Here is a 7678-nt window from a genome sequence, read left to right on the forward strand (position 1 = left end):
TTGTAACAAGCTAATTACAAGATTACAAGAACGGAGGGGATTTCTCATTAGTAGAACTCATTAAAAACAAATATCAGAACAAACAACCTTCAACTGAGAAAAAATGTAATACACTCAAAAAAGCCAAAGTTTTACAGCTCAATTAAGCAGAGCTGTAAAATGCAGCAGCATTTCTAAGTCCAATAATGAGAAACCTTTAATTCTGTAAGTCGATCCTGTCGCTTAGTCTTGTGAAATCAAGAGCTTGTTTTATAAATTCATTCATTTGTTTATTTTCCTTCGGCTTAGTCCCTTGTTTCAGGGGTCACCACTGCGGAATGAACCGCCAACTGTTCCAGCATTTGATTTTAAAGTGTTGGTTGTTAATTAATGAAACATGTTTTATGCTTTAAGTAACCCTCATACTGTCCTGATTTGTTCTGGCCCAAAATGTGCAGAGTGATCGATAAGCTGTAGACTAGCCCACAACTGCACCACAATTTTTGTGACGACAAAATTCCTATAAAATGTATAAACTGTCCATATTAAATGAATGTTTATTTAGAAGAAAAATGGCTTCTAATTGCCATCTAAAATGCACAGGTGAATTGGGTAAGCTAAATTGGCCGTAGTGTATGTGTGTGAATGTGAGAGTGTATGGGTGTTTCCCAGTGATGGATTGCAGCTGGAAGGGCATCCGCTGCGTTAAAACATATGCTGGATAAGTTGGCGTTTTTTTTCCGCTGTGGCGAGCCCTGATGAATAAAAGGACTAAGCCGAAAATAAAATAGCATGTACTGTAACCAAAAAAAGATTAGTTATTAGACGTTATATATAATGTGTCTAAATAATGATACATTTTTATTTTAAGTTTACATAAATAGTCAGACCTGTGTAAAATTAAATAAATAACTTTTTATTCACTGAAAATTTTTATTTTCAGCAGCATTTATAAACAATTCAGTGTTGGGGAAAAAAGTAATATATTACAATCTGTAGTCACTTAAAAAAATAAAATTTAACTAAATGTGTTAGTTACTTTTTAAGGAAGCAATGTGAATATAAATGTGCTGTTATTTCATTGTAATTTGCATTATTTACTTTTTTTTTAAAAGAGATAAGGAAGATTAAAATTGTACTATATTACTTTTTACCCAACATTCATGTATATACAACATGCAAAAATGGTAAACAGTGTGTGTTGTGCTATCGTGTCTGCCCCCATTACAAGCCATGCCATTTTTTACAAACCGAGAAAAAGAATTTTAAATCAAGCCAATAGGGGGAGCTCATGATCTATCAGGTGCTCTCGTTGGATTGAACATTAAAATATTGCAAGCTATTCAGCAACAGCATCTATTTCCTCATGCTGTAAACTACTTTATCAGGTAAAATTTAAGTTGATAATTTGTGTAGATTGTATCAACACATACTATTTTTGTACCCTCATTGAGTTGGCAAAAAAAAAAAAAAACACTAATAATTTTAAGTGACTTAAACACTTAATAATTTAAGGACAAAACTGGATGGAACTTAAATTAAAAGAATGGGTCTTTAATCAGTAAAAATCTTTCAACGGTGACACTACTAACTAACTCACTATTGCCACACCCAGTTCACAATTTTACTGTACTCATTTATATTTTCTAAATTATAGATTTTTATATTATTATATATATATATATATATATATATATATATATATATATATATATATATATATATATATATATATATATATATTAGTGCTGTCAATCGATCAAAAAAATGAATTGCGATTAATTAATTAATTTCTTGCAAACCGGTCGTTAAATACATTGCACACCCCTCTCGCCCCTACTCAGATACGTCGCTCACTCCACCCCTGACACCCCTCAACAGGCCTGACACAGACACACACACAAACACACACACAACGCGCTGCAGACGTTTTGGCCCCAACGGCCTTCCATACTGGAGCGACTCCCCTCAGATTCAACACGCATGATCACGTTCATCAAATTTGCTTAAACTAAGCGTCCTAAAGTATTACTGTATTTCAGAAGGATTTTGACACAACAACGCGAAGTATACACTTTCGTTGCGTTTAATGAGGAAACGCGCTAAACTTGGAGGGCGCATGCTGAAAGGCAGAGTAATGACCTGTCTTTGACAGCTCGCGTCTTCACCGGAGACTTTCTGAGTACATTTACATAAGACACCAGTACTCCGATTTTAATATGATTAAGATTATACTCTTATTAAAAGTCTACAGTGTAGCCTAAAAAGGAACCTTACCTTAAAGGAACACCGAGTCACGAAATGCGGAGGATTTTCTTTCTGTTCGCCATGTGGTATCAACTTACAAAAGATGTCGAAAGTTTAAAATGAAACACCCGAAATTGCTTGAAACTCTGGATAACCTGTGATGCAACTAATTGTTTTATACTGAAACTTGCCTTCAAAAAGTGCTTCCTTGGTCTTATCCACATTTATTGCATGCTGAACACACGTTCACCACAACAGGAAGTAAAAAAACCTGAACTGCGTTAATTGCGTTAATTTTTTTTTACGCGTTAATTATTTATAATTAATCGCATGCGTTAACGCGTTAATTTTGACAGCGCTAATAATATATATATATATATATATATATATATATATATATATATATATATATATATATATATTATTATTATTATTATTATTATTATTATTATTATTGGAATGTTTAACAAGACTACAAAAATGTACAGAAAAGGTATAAATCCTAATCGCAACAAAAATAGAAAACTGAACAAAACAAAAGAGAAACAAAAGATTAAGCCAGGGGTGATATGAATTACAAAGATCACTTTAAATCTATCCTAAAGCAGAGTCACAGTGTTGTATAAAAGGTCACACAAAATACAGTCCGCTGGGTATTATAGAAAAGAGACAATACTGTAAGATTCAGATAGTGTTATTGATTTTAAAGCTTTAACATTGCAGGAGGTCATCATTTATATATCATAATATACATAAAGGAACAGGTGATGTCACATCTCGCCCCTCCCTACCAAATGATTTGTGAATTTCTTTGGGGTTCATGACATTTCTTACATACTGAGGCCAGAAAACGAGCATGATTGTACTAATAATACTTAAACTGACAATTCTGACACACATTTCAGGTAGATATCTTTATGACTATAATTTACTTGAACATCACTAAAAATAAACAAGTAAGAAAGTAAGCTAAAACTTTTATTTTTAATGATTATTTTGCAGAAGCCAAAGATGTTACACAGACTCCGGTATTGTGGGCTCCGATGGGTGTAAATGCAACAATGAACTGTAATCACAGTTATCCTTCAACTTATTTCTACATGTACTGGTTTCGACAACGGCAGGGAGAGACGATGAAACTCATTGCGTTCACAATGTTAAACAATAAGCCAGACTTTGGTGAATTTTCTGAAGATAAATACTCAGCCACAAAGACTGAAGCTCAACGTGGATCTTTCACAGTGAAAAAGCTGCAGGCTGATGACAGCGGTGTGTATTTGTGTGCAGTGAGTGAGCACAGTGACACAGACTGACTGTACCGCTGTACAAAAACCAGCTGAAATAAGATGACGAACAGAGAATCAGTGTAACGTCCTGAGATGTATCTTTTGGTGTGCACAATGTGCTTTGTGATCTCTCTCTCTCTCTTTCTCTCTCTCACATTCACATTTAGGTGCTTTATTGGCATGACAAATAACTGTACATTCGTATTGCCAAAGCAGTGCAGCGTCGCTGCGTACAGACAAGACAGTGCAAAAAGGGCAGTTGTGCAAACAAATATGAACATAAAATATAATATAGAAATAAAGAAAAGAAATGTAAAAAATAAAAATAGATTAATAAAAATAACAATATATCAGTAAAACTGAAAATATGAATAAAAATAAAAATAGATTAATAAAAATAACAATATATCATTAAAACTGAAAATATTAATAAAAATAAAAATAGATTAATAAAAATAACAATATATCAGTAAAACTGAAAATATTAATAAAAATAAAAATAGATTAATAAAAATAACAATATATCAGTAAAACTGAAAATATTAATAAAAATAAAAATAGATTAATAAAAATAACAATATATCAGTAAAAATGAAAATATTAATAAAAATAAAAATAGATTAATAAAAATAACAATATATCAGTAAAACTGAAAATATTATTAAAAATAAAAATAGATTAATGGTAATTTGTGAAACAGGATAAAATCGATGACAATAATATCAACAGTAAGTCCTCAAGTAAAGAGTTCCAGTTGTGTGTTGGAGACAGTGGAGCAGATCATTGTGGGTTCCTCAGACGGTGGCAGGAGTGCTCAAACTGAGCTGCTAACACACAGCAGCACACACACTCCCCCAGTAGGATGGGCAGTTTCTCATTGTTTGACAGGGACTCAAAGTTTTTGTGTGTGTGTGTGAGTTTCGGGTAGAACTTCTCCCGGATCTCTGAGTATTTTGTGCACTCCGTAAGGAAGTGCAGTTCTGTTTCAATCGGCCGCTGAGGGCAGTGTGGGCACAGCCGCTCCTTCACCGGCAGCCATGTTTGTCTGTGCCGGCCCGTCTCTATAGCCAGCTGGTGTCCGCTGAGTCTGTATCTGCTTAGGGTGTTCCTCAGACCTTTAGCTGTCACTGTGTGAAGATAGTCTGCCAGAGTATATTGTCTCTTCAGGGCCAGATAACACTGCATTTTGCTTTGCAGTTGTGTTTGAGTGTCCCAGTGGTGTGTGTAGCTGTTCTTGATCTGGTGTGTGATCACTGTTTCTCAATTCCAAGAACGCAGAGAACGGACTTGTGTTCTTGTGGAGACCGGTCTTGCCAGGCGTCCTCGGTAGAACGAACTCAGGAGACCGCGAGGGCAGAGAACGCGTCCTTTGAGAATTGAGATGCTGCGTTCTTCCTGATGGTCACATGACCTTCACGTGTTTTAAATGGTAAATTATTTAAACATTACAGCCTTCATACAACCATTTATTGTTTTTCCCCTTTTCAAAGTATATACTTTGTATAAAAACATTATAAATCTATGTTGCTCAATATAAATAAAACTGATTTTAATACGAATTTCAGCAAACAAACACCCTTAAATAAAACTGATTTTAATACGAATTTCAGCAAACAAACACCCTTAATGTGTTTATTCCTTTATTAAGATGTTCATGTTAATGTTTACTTTCTCCGTTTCATTTAGGGAAACTCCTGAGGTAAATAATTCATATCTCTGAACTTTAATAATAAATCTAGATAAAATGCAGTGTTTTCCACCTCCAGCCGCAATAACTTCTGGGACTTCCAGAGCGAGTTCGCTGCTCAAGTCTGCATCGGTGCGTCCTCGATATCAAGATCACATCCGGGAAGTTTCACGCGTCCTCCGTACTTGCGGTCTTGAGTATTGGAACTGAACTTAGGCAGCTGATGATGACGTTTCAGGAGAACACGAGGACGCAAGACCGCTGAAGAACGCATATTGAGAAACAGCGTCTCTCTCTCTCTCTCTCTCTCTCTCTCTCTCTCTCTCTCTCTCTCTCTCTCTCTCTCCCTCTCCCTGCAGGTAATTGGTAACTGTGTCCACCTGGTAGCAATCATTGGATCTCTCTAGTGATTGGCTGTTGGGAGAGGAGAGAGAGTATTTAATCTGAGCTGCACTTCAAACTAGTGTTGGGGGGGGGGGGGGGGGGTAGGTTTACAAGGGCATACTAATTCACATATCACTAAGCAGAATTACAGGATAGTTGGGAAAATGGGAAAAGTCAAAAAGAGAGTTTTGGTCGGTGTGGAAACATGGTGGCAAAAGAATTAAGAGTGTTTAATTTGAAAATAAGTTCTGCTCTCATCTATCCAGAAATTGCTCCACGGAGGCTAGTGTGGCCTGGGGTAGACTGCTTTATTTTAGAGGAAAATAATGAGGCAAGAGATGGCATAAATCTGGAAAAATTATTTAAGCAAAGGGTCAAAGAAAAATACAGGGATTACACAGATTTTTATTGATGGAGTAAAGAACCAGTTAAAGAGACTGGATTAGGGGTAATTATACCGGGAACGCTTTGAAATAAATAAATACATGGACATCTGATCATGTGGGAGTGTACACAGTGGAGATGCTAGCTATGTTAGCAGCATTAAGATGGGTACAATTGACAGGGCAGGACAAAATCTTGGTATGTTCAGATTCCGCATCAACTCTTGAAAGCCTAAGGTCATTTTCTTCAAGTAGAAAAGATATTTTATATGGAGTACTCCAGTGTATAACAAACATAAGTCAGGAAAAGGAGGTGAAGTTTTATATGGGTTCCAGGTCATGAAGGGATAAAGGGAAATGAAACGGCTGAATTAGCCAAAAGGGCGTTAACAAAAGAACATGTAGAAATGCAAATAAGGATTAGTAAAGCAGAAGTGTAAAGTCTAATATGGGTAAAAAATAAATCATAGGTGGAAAGAGAAGTGAGACAGAGAAAAGAAAGGAAGGCATTTGAATGCAATTCAACAGCTTGTTAAACACACAAAAAAAAGTTAGTAGAGGTAACAAGCGAGAAGAAATAGTGATAGCAAGATTAAGACTGGGTCATTCTTTATTAAATAAAACACTTAAATTGATAGGAAAGCACGAAACTGGATTATGTGAGGGCTGTAGTGAAGAGGAGTCAGTAGAATATGTGATACTAAAATGCAAAAGGTATGAAAAGCAGAGGGAGGAAATGAGAAGTGTTCTAAGGGAAATAGGGATTCAGGAAATGGCATTAAAAGGTTTACTAAGTACAAAGGACAGGATTCATAACAGAATACTCAAAGTTTCTGAGAGAAAAAGGTGTTTATGATAGGATATAAGATAGATAAATAATTTGAATTATAATAGAAGGTAAAGGGAATAGAGTTAAATACAAACATTATTTTTATTATGGTATTAGTGTACATTGTAGAATTAGAGTATTATGGTTAATGTAACATAGGAGTAGGGGAGAGGTGCGTGCGTGCGTGTGTGTGTGTGTGTGTGTGAGAGAGAGAGAGAGAGAGAGAAGGGGTGGGAAAGAGATTTTGGGGAAGGAGGGGGGGGGGATTAGTCTGTAATCCTAACCTCTGGTCCACACTCCGGAGCTGAAGGTAGTGGTAATGCACCAAAATGCTGGATGCCAACTGCTGTACAATTATAATAATAATAATAAGATAATAAGAAGAAGAAACTAGTGTTGGTCGTGCAGTGGCTGAGCTCTTCTCCACACACAGACCTGTTGTTTGTTAGAATGTTAAAGATGTGATTTGACTTAAATAGCTCCTGTGTGGTGAAGTCATTAGAGTCACACTTCTACTTTCAATGATCTTCTTGTTAACATCTAATAATTCACCCAAACAGAAGTGAGTCTGGTGTGTATGTATATGTATATGTATATATATATATATATATAAATTTTTTTTTTTTTTTTTTTTTTTGAGGGTTAAGTATAAAGGTGGGTGCCATTTTGTTTTGAAATGAGTTTTCTCCTGTATCTCTTTAGTAAAGGGAGTTAGTTTATGTATTTTTTTTTTTGTGTTTCTTTTTTTCAGATTAGCAAGAGATTATATTAGGAGTTTGGTTGTTTTTGTTTGTTTTGGCCTTGCCCATTTCTGAATTAATACCCTGTTTTCTTTGTTATATTTTGATGTATGTAAACTTCTCTTTCTTGATTTGGTCTTGTG

This window comes from Danio rerio, chromosome 17 (assembly GCF_049306965.1).
Source record: "Danio rerio strain Tuebingen ecotype United States chromosome 17, GRCz12tu, whole genome shotgun sequence".
Classification (NCBI taxonomy): Eukaryota; Metazoa; Chordata; class Actinopteri; order Cypriniformes; family Danionidae; genus Danio; species Danio rerio.